At 42.8% G+C, this 14,571-nt stretch overlaps 1 protein-coding gene across 1 annotated transcript in view; it reads right to left on the reverse strand.

Annotated features, from left to right (window-relative positions):
- Positions 1-14,571, reverse strand: part of CCNY (cyclin Y) — a 120,650-nt gene that overhangs the window by 38,740 nt on the left and 67,339 nt on the right. The gene's annotated exons all lie outside the window — the stretch shown is intronic.

The following is a 14,571-nucleotide window of genomic DNA, read 5'->3' on the forward strand; positions in this document are numbered from 1 at the left end:
TCTCCCGTGTGACCACCCCACACTGGGCTCTCCCGACACTCACTTCCCGCACTTTCCTACCCCGTATAGGCATTTGGTTTTGCAATCCCTGCCTTAGGACAATCTCCAAGGGTTGAGACTTGTCAATATTAATATAAACAACTTAGAATCATAGAACAGTTTATCCAGTTAAAAACAATAACAACAACAAAAACTGATTCTATGGGAAAAGAATGGTTAACCAAAACAGAAAAATTAAGTTAGGGGAGGAAAGAGATCAAAACTCCTGGAAAGTCTGGATGGCCTTCAAATCAGTTTACAGCATGAGAATGAAAACTTTTTGGGTTCCAATTATTTCAATAATCTCAGAGAATCCTAATCAACACCCATAAAAGCAGATGGGGCCTATCCTTAGCTTTAATAGCTCATCAAGTCAAAGATAAAAGGACGGTCAGATATACACTGGAGGCTACACCTAATTCCTTATGCACAGACCCTCAGCAAACCTCTGAAGTGAGGCAATTCTTCCATTCCCAGTCAACTGCTTCCTAACTAGACTCTAACTTCCCACCGGGAACTTGATTAAAGAAACACCTGTAGAATCTTAAGCAGAAGCTACTTCAATCATCTGGTCTTCTTGTATCATATAACTTCCACTGAAGTTACACAGTAGTTTCACAGCAAAAGGCATTAAGGGGTTTTGATGGAAGGAGAAAGATGGTCCAAAAGAGACACTTAATTTTCCAAACTGGCTTCAATTTGCAGTAGATAAAGTTAGGTGAGAAACTGTACAGTGAAAATGACTCTTTGAGAAGGGGTTTCCTGCTTAACTAGGGTCTTGTTATAAAAAAAAAAAGGCTAAATAACAAATGTGCTACTAAATTTTTTGAGGACTTCTGCATATCAAAATGAGGGCAAATACGTCATCCTAACCATGATGGACACAGTTAACATCCAAAAACTTTAACACAGTCCCCACAGAAAAGCATCAGCTGAAACACAGTGTGCGAAACACAGTGTGCGTGCAGGGTCTACGTGCCGGCGAGACACCACCAGGAAATCAATCCCCTGGCCTCTGACGTCAGCACCACTAGTTCCTACTTTGTTCCTTTAACACCCAACTCAGACTCATGTACCAGACCAGTTTTCTTTAAGACTCACTTTTAGCATTAAAATACGTCAGTAGAGCTTTGTACAACACAAGCAAAAAGTGTAAAGCTTTCTTTCCTGTTTGGAATGAAATAACACAAGACTGCCATTCCTTACAGATTGACATCCTGCTCTCAAGTCCAAGAAAGTGCTGGAGGACAATCCCAGACCAACTGCAGGTTAGGCTTCTGTGCTATGTTTACAAATCCTCAACATTGCTAAGAATGGGGACGTGGCAGACTCTTAAGAGAGGGATTCCAATAATGGGGCATTTGCTATGGCAAATAATATTACAGTACATCTAGATGGTGGAATACTATGCCACCATCAAACAATCATGTGAAGAATGTTTTATTGACATGGAAACAGACATGTTAATACCATATGTCATTAGGTGAGGAGAGCAATATAATACCATTTTGGGGAGAAATATGTGTAGGCACAGAAAACATATCAGAAATATATACACCAATATTCTGTTACCTTCAAATAATCCAATGAATAATATATATATATATATATATATATATATATATATTGTGTGTGTGTGGCTGTTTTTTCTCAGTTTTCAACATTGAGCCCACTTTTGTTTGCTTTTTTAGCTTTTGTAATTTTGAAAAACAACTTGTGAAAACGGATTTGAGCCTTTAACACCTTCTAGGTGGCTGGACCAGTGCAGCCCAGGCTGGTATTCCCGGGAGATGCGCTGACGTCACAGGAGACTCACACACAGTCCTACTATGAGTCGCGCCCCAGCACTGTCCACGTGCTGCAGGAACACGTGACAAGAAACGACCCTGAGCGGGCAGGCCCTCATCCTCTGCCTGCAAACTCTGTGCCTCTTTACTCTTCCTGCTCTCAACAAGGCCGGAGTGGGAAAGGGCAGGTGACTGTCCTCTGGGAAAGCCAAACAGCAGGAATTACATCTCACACTCTCCCTATGAAAGGCACACACCAAGTGTGACACGAGGAAAAGGCTATCATGTTTCCTTTATGGCCAAGGCATAATTCCAGGTCTGATCAGGAGGCTCCCTGTGTCATAGCTGGTTTCTTAATGGGTGACAGGACAGGTATCATCTCACCCCAGGTCAGTGGCACAGAACAAGTCATACAGAGCTCGGAGGAGACCTCAAGATCACTGTCTGCTGTGGTATTCACAGATGAGGCAAGGGAGGCTCAGAACTTGAGAAAACTATGGTAATTGCAGTATGTGCTCTGGCATGGGGACTCCAACTCCTGGGCGGGGAGGGACAAAAAAGGGGAAAAACCACCATTCTTATAAGCTAAGCAAAATAAACCTACCATATCACTCAAACTTAACACTCTGAAGTCAAGCAGGACAAAACTGCAACTTCGGCCATAAAGGAAAATATCTCCTCATTGCAGTTAGGAAAAACGAGAGCCCAAATGTTTATAACAAGTTAGAACCCATTTGGAAGAGTGTAGTGGTTTCTGTTCAGCTCAATGAAGTTTCCAAATTACAAAGAATAAAAAAAAGAAATTCATGGAATACAAGCTTAAAATCAGAGATTATAGATGAAACAGACTTCACTGCTAAAGTATGCTGACCACCTTACTAAAGTCAGTTCTAACTAACAGTATACTACCTACTTTTGAAGTAATAACTGAACGCTAATTGTTCACATCATCCACCACCAAATCAAACATTCCTCATCCCTTCTGAAGCCCCTTCTGCAACTGCACACAGCCCAGCCCTCCCTCAGAACCGCTCTCCAGTGTGCAGAGAGCTGTGACTTTCCCACCTGCTCCCAGCAAGCTCTTGAAGTCGTTCATGTGCTTACTCATCCAGAAGAAGAATTAATAACTTATAAAATTTAAACAGTTACTCCAGTAGGTGTCATTTAGCAGAACCACTGCCCTTACAGTGAAGCCCCACTGGAGTATTTTCATCTCGAGAAAAGCCCTGCAGAGACAAGTTGGCTGGTGACACCACACAGAAGCAGCCCACAGCTCTGCCCCAAGCAGGTCAGCATGTGGCCAGCCTCTAGGAGGGACACAGAGAAGCAGGAGACACAGTTAATCCCACACAGGCTTACAATCTATTCAGGAGGACAAAGTGAAGTACATGACACCTTAGAGCACAGAACCAGCTGGTGAACAATGAAGAATGAAAAATCTGACCAAATCCTATGAGATACAGAATAGTGTGCTTAAAACAAAATAGCTTAAACAAAGCATTGGATTCTTCAAACATGCAACTGAGTCTCTACTATACGGTTGGTACTATGTTCGCTCCTGTTGGTATCAAAATACCACTTTGGGGTAATAATCACTTCTATGTCGTTACCTTTCCTATTGTCTACACGAACTATTTCATGGTCCTAAGAATGAATTCTTGGTTTCCAAAGGGTTACATATGACGATTAGTAGTGAAATAAACACGTATTTAGCTGACTTCAAAATGCATCATATGATATTTCTATCACATATTACATATGAGTATGAATGGCCAGTCTAAACTACCATGGTTTTCATTCATCCATTCATTGAACAAATAATCAATGAGCATCTACCAGGTGTCAGGTACTGCTAAGTTCCAGGTACTGAGGTTACAGAAGTAACAAAACAGATCAAGTCCCAGCCCTACCAGAGCATCCTTTTAAGTTCAAAGTGTGAGGTACCAGTGGAGAAAGCAAAAAGAATGAAAAACCCATCAAGAATGACTCTATAAACTCTATAAGCCACATTCAGAAAGCTTAAAGTAGACTCTCCAGGAGTTCTGGGAATCACTCATTCCCCAAGGGAGGCTCAAACAGAGAGGTAGAAATAATGCATTTTACAATGTAAAAGATCCAGATTTGAATTGATCTACATTAGCTCTATGGCCTTGGGAATATTATTCCCTAACTCTAAAGTGGGCTAATAACACCTAACTTAGAGGACTACTGTGAAGATTAGAAGTTATGTACATAAAGCAACGGGCAGGATGTCTGCCACACAATAGGAACCCCATAACTAATGGGTATTAATAACATTGTGCACAGCACCTAGCTCAGTGCTAAAGAAATAAAACTCTCAATACGTAAATGTTATACTTAGAGACACTAAAGACTGTGTTAACCTTCATTACACAATTTCTGTTCTTTAAGGAGTGTTAGCTTAAAATTGATGTTTAAATCTTCAGTGTTGCATACTCCTGATTTAGATTCTCCTACTCCTTAAAAAAACAAGATGATCCATAAACTAGTGTCTGAGGCAGTAACACTTTAGAGAAAAAGGCAGTTTTAAGGAATGTCATGGAATCCCTTGAGTTGACTTCAACCTAATATTCAGGAAGCTGAGTTTTGAACCACTGCTTCTTTATGAGGACACCTATTAAGACACACGATCAAATTAAAATACTCATAGGATGGTTGTTCTACGGGTCTGTCGCCAGACTGTGACGTGAAAACTGAGTACTAGGTTGCGCTGCTCTCGGCCCATGTTTCAGCTAAGCATAAGGTCTGACGTGATCCCCTTATTCAAAGCTGAAAATGAATCAAACAGCTTGCTTGCTACCCAGTTGAACGCAGCAGTGTCCTCACACGCTAGGCAACCTAATTTTCTTCAGTCCTTTAAACAGATGTCACAATAGTGGTGATCCAAAACTGCTCACTTCACTTTTCAGCCAGCACCAGGTTCACTTGCAGTGTTATAACGGATCCAGGTAATGAGACAGTACCAAGAAATTAGGCGTCACTATCTATCTCTGATGGTCTGGAAAACCAGTAAAAAGGAAAACGGAAAACTGCAGCAAGGCCTGATGGCGCTGGATGGAAGAGGAGGCTCCAAACACAACCTGCACAGGGCCAAACCATCCCCCACCTCTTCCTCTCTCTGCAGTACCAGGCCCCAAGCTGATCACTGCTCCAATAAATCATCCCAAAGGATGAGCTGTCCATGTAGGTGTTGACAACGTCAGTGAGCAGAGCCCAAAGGAGTCAAGGATTCTCCAATTCCTCAATAGTTTCTGAAACTTCACCGTAGAAAGTCAACTTCGATCTGGAGCCCAACGGCGGTTAGCCGACAACCCCAGTTACTCTCAGAAGACAGCGCTAGGTCTATTTCCTTGCTTTAGCCAGTTATTTGGCATGGTCAAAATCTCAAACTTTTAATTTCAATTTTAGGTAGTCACATTTCCAAATCTGGCTAAGATCTGCAAGGCAATGATGAAACCAACACATAAAGCCTGTTAATTTTAAATCAGACTGGTTCTTTTATTTCTTTTTAGTCACTATTGTCCCGCTGCCTCAAAATCAGTGATTATCTCCACTTGCTGGTGTCAATGAGACCAAATCTGGAGCTGCCCCTAGCTTCCCCAAGAGTTGGCCCCCCGGCCAGGCCCATCCCAGCAGCCACTCAGAACAACCACTCTCACAGCAGCCCAGCAGCAAATAGCTACTACTGCAATTCTCATCAATTCTAAAGCCATGTTTTTTCTACTCCCACTGATTTTAAGTTTATTCTTCTAATTATTATAACACACTTAGATTTGGTTATTTCCTATTTTCGCTCTCTTTCTGGGGCCGGTGTCCCTGTAAGTGTCCCCACACACATGTCTTTGCAAGTCTCTGCGTCTGCACTTCTACGTGTGTGGGCCTCCACGTCAGTCCCTCTGGGGCTGGGTTCGCGTCTGGATTTATGTCTCTGCGAGGATCTCTCTGTGCACACACATCCGACCCTCATTCATCTGCTCCCTGTCCATCTGTCTGTCTCTCCACCTCCCTGTCTCTCCACCTCCCTCTTCTCCCTCTTTCCAACCCACCTCACTCTCTCTTCCACTTGCTCTCTTTCTCCCCATAACTATTTTCTCTGTCCTTACCTCCTTCCCCAGGGCCCCCCCTCCACTATCTCTTTCTAACTTTCTATCTTAAGCTGAACCAAAGGAGATAAAGATCCTAATGTTAAGACTAAAGAGATTATTCTACCAATACACATTCTAGATAACCTAAAAGCTCACATGCTACATGCACTTAGAAATGTGAGATAAAATGTAAGACATCCTTTCAAATGCCTACAAGAGTGTGGCAAGAAAGCAAGATAAATGGCCTGAGACCCTAATCAAAGAGAGAACTAAAGTGTCTGGCAGGGCAGGAGCTATCCAGCTGTGTGAGGTGTCTCACATCCCAGTTCACACCCGTTATCCTGGCATAATTCCTAATTCTAGCCCCCTTTACTCTCAAAAGTGTCTTCGTGTGGAAGTCACCTTATTTTAATGTTCCTGCAGGACAGGATGTAGGACAGGAGTTAGAACTGACACTTGTACATAACAGCTGGAACCGTCAGAGAGTTACAATCTCAAAGAAAAACTAAATTGGGAAAAAAAATCATCTATGAACCCATGAAAAGGAGGCTGGGTCTGGGAGGGAGAAAAGTTGCCCAAACTCCCAGTTACTAGTAACCATTGGTCTGTATGTATCTTAAATGTGGTTTTGGCATTTTACTCAACTCTACCCCCATGCAGTCCAGGAAACTCCTGGACAAGAAATTTACACTGAATCATAAACCTCTCTGGAAGAGATTGCTCCCAGAACCCCGCAGACTATCCCCTTTGATGACAAGCTCAGCATCCAAAATGACAAGACACGGGGGAGAGAATCCTCTACGAGTAGGAGTCAAGACACTCAACACACATAGACCCTCAAGAACTTAAGATAATAGAGCTGGATAAAAATCAAAAATAAATATGTGCACAATGGTCAAAGACAAAATAAAAATAAAAATGTAAGAAAAAAAGATACACTGAAAAAAGGGTTTTTTTTTTTTAAAAAACATGTCTATATGTGTTCATACACACACACACACACACACACACACACACACACACACACTTCACACTACATGGCTGGATACTTTCCAGACAGACCTCATATGTATATATACACAGGCAAACATATATTGCTACAGACTGAATATCTGTGTCCCCTCAAAATTCATATGTTAAATCTTAGTCTCTGATGTATATTTGAAGGCGGGACCTCTGAGAAGTGACCAGGTGATGAGGCAGAGCCCTTGTGTACGGGATTAATGCCATCATAAAAGAGAGCCAGAGAGCTCCCTGGTCCCTTCTGCCATGTGAGGCTCCACAGCAAGAAAAGGGCCATCTATGACCCAAGGAGCAGACCCTCTGCAGGCACCAAATCTGCCAGCACCTGATCTTGGACTTCCCAGACTCCACAACGGTGAGGAATGAATTTCTGTTGTTTATAAGCCACCTAGTCTATGGTACTTTGTTATAGCGGCCTGAACAACCAAGACTGACTGACTTATTTATCGACTTATTTATTTGTTTTCTCAAAATAAACAAAAAAAAACCATAGTCATTAAAATCTAAAACTCAACAGACGATTTAAATTGCAGATCAGATTACACCTGAACATAGAACTGGTGACCTAAAACACAGATCTCAAGAAATCACTTAGAATGAAGCAGAGAGAGAGAAAGTTACACAGTGTAGAATGGAAAAAGTCCTACTAACAGGGTTCTACATTCCATACATTCAGGATTAGAGAAAGACTCTCAACAAACCTCCTTAATCTGATAAAGGCTATCTGCCCAAAACATACAGCAATCCCCATACTTAATGGGCAAACACCAGGTGTGTTCTCCTTAAGTCAGGAATGACACTGAGATGACCCATCTACGTTCAGCACTGCATAGGAGGTTCCAGTCAGTGCAACAGGACAAGAACAAACAATATAAAAGGGATTTACTGAACTGGAAAGAAACAAAACTACTGTTGTTATTTGTATATGATCATCCACACAGAAAATACAAGGGGCTTTAAAAATCCATTGGTGCTAAATACAATACAAATTAACATACAGAAATCAATTTCATTCCATCATCCTAGCAACAGTCCTCGACTGAAGGAGCAGTATCATTCCCTTTCCTCTTGGGGTGTTTAGAAACATGTGGAGACATTTTCGGCTGTCACAATGTCAAGTGGCTGCTACTTGCTCGTACCACTGTCCCATACAATAAGAAACTGTGCCTCATTCTCAGTGGGTGCCAATAGGGTATTCATTGAGAAACACTATGGCCTAGAGCAACAAACAATTAGCAAATGCAGTAATGACAATATAAAAAGTATTCCATTTACTAAGCAACAAAAACACAAAACAAAAAATGTGTAGGACCTTACATAGAAAATTATAAAATTGTACAAACAAGCTAAAAAATCTTTATATGTATAGAAATATAGTCTACACACATGTACATATACTCATCTCTACATGCAGTTATTCACATGTACACACATCCTGCCCCGAGTCAGGCCATGTGCTACATGCTAAGCTGCACATGTGGCAGTGAACACCACAGGCACAGTCCCTGCTCACAGAGTTATCAATCCAAGTGTCAGAAAGTTTAAAGATTATCACTGTCTGGTCACAGTTCATAATACACCTTTCACTTTAAAATGTAAAAAATCAGGTGTGGCTTTTCCATGCTCCCTGCTTCACCCCAACACTGCTCCCCTTTGAGCATTTTACTGCTTCCTGCCACATCCACACAGGCCAGGTGAGGAAAGCCGTAAGGAAAGTTATGAAAAGTCAACACGAGGTGGGAGGGAGAGGGAGCCAGCCCCTGCTCACGTCCGTCCGTATTAGGCATAATGGAAGCGCAGGCCTGGGGGGGACACATGAGGCTACTGTATCACACAGTACTGGGGACACCACGTGCCTGCTCATCACTCCTGGGGAACTGGCCTGCTCTTCTTGGCCTTGTTCCCACTTCTCTTCGCCTCACACTTTCTGCTCCGGCAACACTTTGCCACCATGCAGTATTCTTTCAGTTTCTCATGGGCGTGAGCAGGCTGTCCCCTCTCCCCTGAATAACCCCCTCTGGGTGGGGCCATGTGGTCCACTCCTGCTCCCATGTCCCATCTCGGGCCAGCACCCCCACCCTGGAAGGCCTCCCTGACTCACCTAGGCTCGCTGCTGCACTGCCGCCTCCACTCCCACCAAGCTTATGCCCCCAAAACCGCTGGTCTAAATGTGTGCTCCCCCCTCCCAAATGTGTACTGACTGCAGAAAGGAGTGAGTGAGCTGCAAAGTCTGCTAAATGACACCAGGGCGCTGAACCAGACATGTGGATCAAGAGAGAGAGATGTCAGATGCAGTCCTCGCTCTCAAGGAGCTTCCGTCCACCAGTGAAGGCGCGCGCGCGCACACACAGACACACACACACACACACACACACACACACACACACACACACTCTGCCACTGACAATCCTTAAGCAAGGCAGAATGCAGTGGATCACAGGATCACATGCACAGCACGGATGGGCAGTGCTCCAGGCTTTACTGGTAGAGGAGAGAGGACTTCACAGAACAGGCGAGATTTCAGGAGGGCTGACAGAGAGTTGGATTTTTATTTGGAAAAACCGGCTCAGGGGAGGTGCATGTCAGCCAGAAGGCAGAGGACAGGCCAAGGCACATGATGGATGGGAAAAGTTTATTAGGGAACCGCCAATACACACGCAAGGCTGGAAAGTTCAGGAAGAAAAGCCACAGGAAAGGAAAGCAGAAAGGTGGATTCAGGCCAGATTGCAGAAAGCTCCGGATGCCAGGACAAGGAGCTGTATTTTTCCTGAGGACAAAGAGGGACAAGCCACTGCTGATGTTCCAACAATTCAAATTTGACTGCTGGTGTTTATGTTTAGAAAGGAAAAACGTGAAGGTGAAGTGACAAGTTTAAATTCAGAAAAAGGAGAAGAGAAAAACCATGCAAAAGAGAAATATACATGACGGCCTCACTGGGTCCTGAGACAATGCAGGTGGAAGCCCCCCTGGCTCACGGACCCTGGCACAAGGGCTGGGCTCAGTCACCTGCCAGTGGCATCACACCACCTTAGGACAGCGCAGCACTTACCCTGCCACGAATCACGTCCAAATGTTCAACAATAAGCCGACCAACAGAAATAACATAAAAGAATGATCAACAAGTGAAATAGTTCTTCTTAAAAGAAAAGGGAAAACTGGCAAGGACCAAACCATTTAACTCAAATGTAGACGAACTCCAAGAGAAAGAATCTCCTAGCAACAGCCTCTCCCGAGAGGCATGAATTAGCACTATCACTGACACAGGAAAAATACCACTTGTATCGCTGATATTTTAACACCAAGCAAATGAGTAGGTCTTTTAACTATGGAGCAATACTGATGAAATCTGCTATTGCAGAGACTTTAATGAGGGGTGACATGTACAGCAGATGGAGAAAAATCTTAATATCGAAATCAGGACAAATAATCAGAAATTATCTCAAAGAGAATGAATAGGAGAAAGCATATAAAGAAACCAAATAAGTAAAATTGAAAAAGGATATACATCAAACACGGGGGAAAAAAGAACATATAATTCAGGACAAATATAGTGGAACCAGCCTGTAAGAAAACCTTGGCTGGACGGCTAAACCGAACTGTGAATACCGAGGTATTTTCCCCGGGATTTTCAGAAGAGAACAAAGAACTGGTTCACTATTTGAATCAGACGGCATAATACTAACCGATGACAGAAAGTAGAACAATTCAACCTTTTAATAGCCACAGACAGCCCACCACATCTGAAGGCTGTTTTTTCGATCTGTGCATGCTATTCTGGGCCACGTCTGTGATTCCCAACGGTCAAGTTCACAGTCACATCTGCAAGTGAGACAATCACCTACAGTATTTTCCTTACTTTCAGACCTGGTATGTAACTCATATTTTAAGAAGAAAAAGTTAAATCTAGAATTTACTTCCTACCTCACTTTGTAACTACAAGCCTGCCTTTCGAACATTCTGATTCTGGGGAAAGTAGAGAGAAAGGGAATGCCATGGCCACTGAGGGTCACCTCCAATACAAGAAATGTGATGCATAACTAATGATAAAACTTGAGATGCAGCTACTAAGGCAGAGCTGTTCGGAATTTAATCAAGTCTGCTGAGCCTTGGAGGGAGGGATAATAGGCAGCCAGATGAACAAGATTTGCATTCAGAAAAGCTACACTGAAGATACAAATGAATGCGCCTCAGAATCCCGCCATCAACGATCTGCTGCCCAGTTTAATAAAACCTGAATTAAAACAATCACAAAACCCAAAATGTTTAAACAATCTATTTCGTTTGTAAAGCTGAATCAATAATAAGGCAATTAGCCCAGCACAACAGAAGCTCCATTCTAATTCCTTCCTGTTCCATCTGAGTGCTCAGAAGCACACCGCTGCCACACCAGGCTCCGGTGAGGGCTGCGCTGAGACAGACGCAGAGTGAACAAGACGACACAGATTGTCTCTGCACACCATCCTGAGCACATGTGTGAGCGCAATTATAAACACACCAGTGCACACAGCGACCCTTGCTCTCCTGCAAAACAGGAGCCATTGAGACATGGGGAGAAACATAGGAAAAATATTGGACTGTACTGTTGCAGCAAAGTACCTAAAGTTTGTCAATTTAAGTCGTCTTGATTATAAAAGAAAAATGAGGCCAGATTTTGCTGGGGTGGATTTTACCGGGGCCCTTAGAGGGTGATTGAGATTTCCTGGTTAGTCAACCTTGTAAATAGTGTTCAGTAAAATCTGCCACAAGCCACAGGCACAGCACTATGGTCCCATCTTGTCTCAAGACCCAGGGAGAGAAGGAGAGGAAGGGCAGGAAGCTAGCCACTACTGCGCCTTGTGAACGCTCGGTCACGCCCCGGATCCTGGTGCTGTCAAGGCCCAATGGTGCACTTGAGGAACCTGGAACTCAGAGAGAGGGTCACTTGTTCAGGTCCCAAGGCAGCTGAGGAGGAGCCGGGATGCAGGGGCGCCCCCATGCAGGCTCACTCCCTGTGCTGGTCTAGCTAACAGTGACATCATGGAGGAGCATTTTCTTCCCATTGTTTGATAGAAGCCCTCTGGTGGATTCCCTGTGCTGCAGAACAGGAGGGGGGAAATTTCCTACTGCGAGCTGCCAGGTTTGGCGAAATTTGATTTTTAAGACAATCTTTTTCTCAGTATTCCAAGAAATCCAAGATCAACAATATAGGCCTTACTTTCTATTTTTAAATTCTAGTTAATCAATGTAACTATGTTGAAAATAGGAAATGATACTTTGTTTGCATGATTTAACAAACCTGCTCTTTGAGAAGAGAAAATGGTGTCTGCGATTAGCTTTGATTTCAGTGATGGTTTCACCTGGTGAGGGGAAGAAGCATTTTCTTCCCTAATTAGAAATGTCCAGGAGAGTTAATTTAGATGTAGCCCTTCAATGGTTATTGCATCCAATGAAAGGGAACAGCCATTCGGGGATGTCTCTCCACATGCTATTTGCAGCTGGTCACCCACATCTTTGTGAGAAGTTAAAGTGGGGCAAGGCTCTGTTGGAAGTTACTGAGCTTCCTCCACAAGCACTCACTGGCCTTACTCATCCTGGCAGAACCATTCTGGTAAGGACAGCTCAACAGGAAAGCCAGGAGGAAGGCTGATGCCAGAGAGTGCACCACCTCTCAGCTTAATAAGGGCACGTCAGCACGGGGCTTCGGAGACCTCTGCCTCCCCACTGTGCACACACCACCTCCCTGGGCACTTCGCACGGGGCCAAGCAAAGGCCGTGGGCAGGGAACCACCGAGGTTCAGAAGGCCCACCAAGAGAAGCAATGAGACTGACTGAACGGATCCTTCCAGCAGCTGTGGAAGATACGCCTTCACTGGCTGCTTTCACTCCTAACTCTCCCCATTCATGATCAGGTTCGACCTTTTTAAGAGGCAAACTTGGGAGTGCAAAGCCGTATTTCGCCCTGGTTTACTCTGCTTGCTGTGCCACAGCTCCTCGGGGAGTCCAGTCCATTCCAGGTGGACAGCGTCTTAGTAAACCCAAACTTAACCTGCATGGCCCTGTAGTTCTCTTCTGGATGCATCCATGCTCTCCAGGACAACAGAAGCTGCAATGGCTTCTATGCTGCTGGACTGTGTGTGTGGCACTAAGACCCCGGACCTGGGAGTCTCCCACAGGTGGCCATATCACAGCTTGACCACTAACAGCCATGTGCCCTTGAGCAAGGTACTAAAATTCCTTACATCTCACTCAGGTATTGCCAGGATGAAAGACGACAGGATTCCTACCCACGTGCAAGAAAAATAAAGGCAACCAAGGAGAAACAAGATCGCACATTTCACTGAATTTGCTGTCATACAGTATAGTACAGTGTTTTTCAAACTACAAGTTGGACCCTTTAGGAGATTATGAAATCAATTTGGAGGACCATGACTCACCTTCTTAAAAAATGAAATAAAACAGAAAAGTGCAGAACATAATAAACAATATGGAGTGCATATAAATATTGTTTCATGTATGTTTATCAATATGAAACGGAGTTGAATTCAGATGTAAAAATATATTTTTTACTACAGATCTCAAACAAATTGGAAAGCCACAAGTATAGCAGCAAAAACATCAATATGGTTACTAAAGATAATTGCACAACTATGCAAAGAGCCTTAAATATGCCAGATTTTTTTCACCTACTGATTAAAATCATTTAAAGTGTCCAATCACTTAAAGTAATTAAAAAGAATCCTGAATAAGCCTACCAAATGCTTCCCAACTTAGATGTCCAATAAATAGTTTTCGCAAATTCAGATGTGTCATGTACCTTGCCATATAGTAATTTTGTAGATTGCATCTGAAACTTTGAGTCATCAATTCCATTCCTGGGATTCTACCCTACGGAGATGATCTGATATGCAGACACATAGGCACAAAGGTGTTCATTACTGTGTTCATCTTTGATGTTTGGAGATGTTCATTTATAATAGGAAAATGCAAACAATAACCTAAATGTCCAGTAATAAGAAACCGAGTAACTAGGTGGCAAATTTACTATATGGAAAATTACATAACTATTTAAAATAAGTAATTTTTATAAATAGTTTAATGTATCTGTAATTGAGGAAACACTTTGGTTTATCATGCTAAGTGAAAAGGAAGATATACAATTTTATACAGTGTTATCACAATGCTATGTTATATAATTTGGGGGGTTTGGGTTTTATTATTTTGGTGGTAGTGGTTTTATTTTAAGCAAATCCAGCTTTTAAAACTACAAGAAGAAACTACACACAAATGTTCACAGTAGTTCTCTTTGTCTGAGGCAAGGACAGGAGCTTTTTTCCTTTTTCTTTACTTTTCTGTATTTTCCAAATTCTCTCTAGGAGGCGCATTTCACATTCAACATGGAGAGGAATGATATAACAATCTTCCCTTTCTGAGTATACTGGCACCATGGAGTTTTTCAATTTTACCATTAAATTTCCAACCTCAAAGGACAAGGAATGTATTCTAAAATGGTGAGACCTTCAGCAGTTACTTAGAAGGAAATTCCCTAATATTTGGGAAAATGAATATTAAAAATTGAACACATAAAGGTTAAATTTGTTTACCTCTGAATAGGAATATTGTTTAATTCTAAGATAAGC

This window comes from Lemur catta, chromosome 1 (assembly GCF_020740605.2).
Source record: "Lemur catta isolate mLemCat1 chromosome 1, mLemCat1.pri, whole genome shotgun sequence".
NCBI classification, from domain to species: domain Eukaryota; kingdom Metazoa; phylum Chordata; class Mammalia; order Primates; family Lemuridae; genus Lemur; species Lemur catta.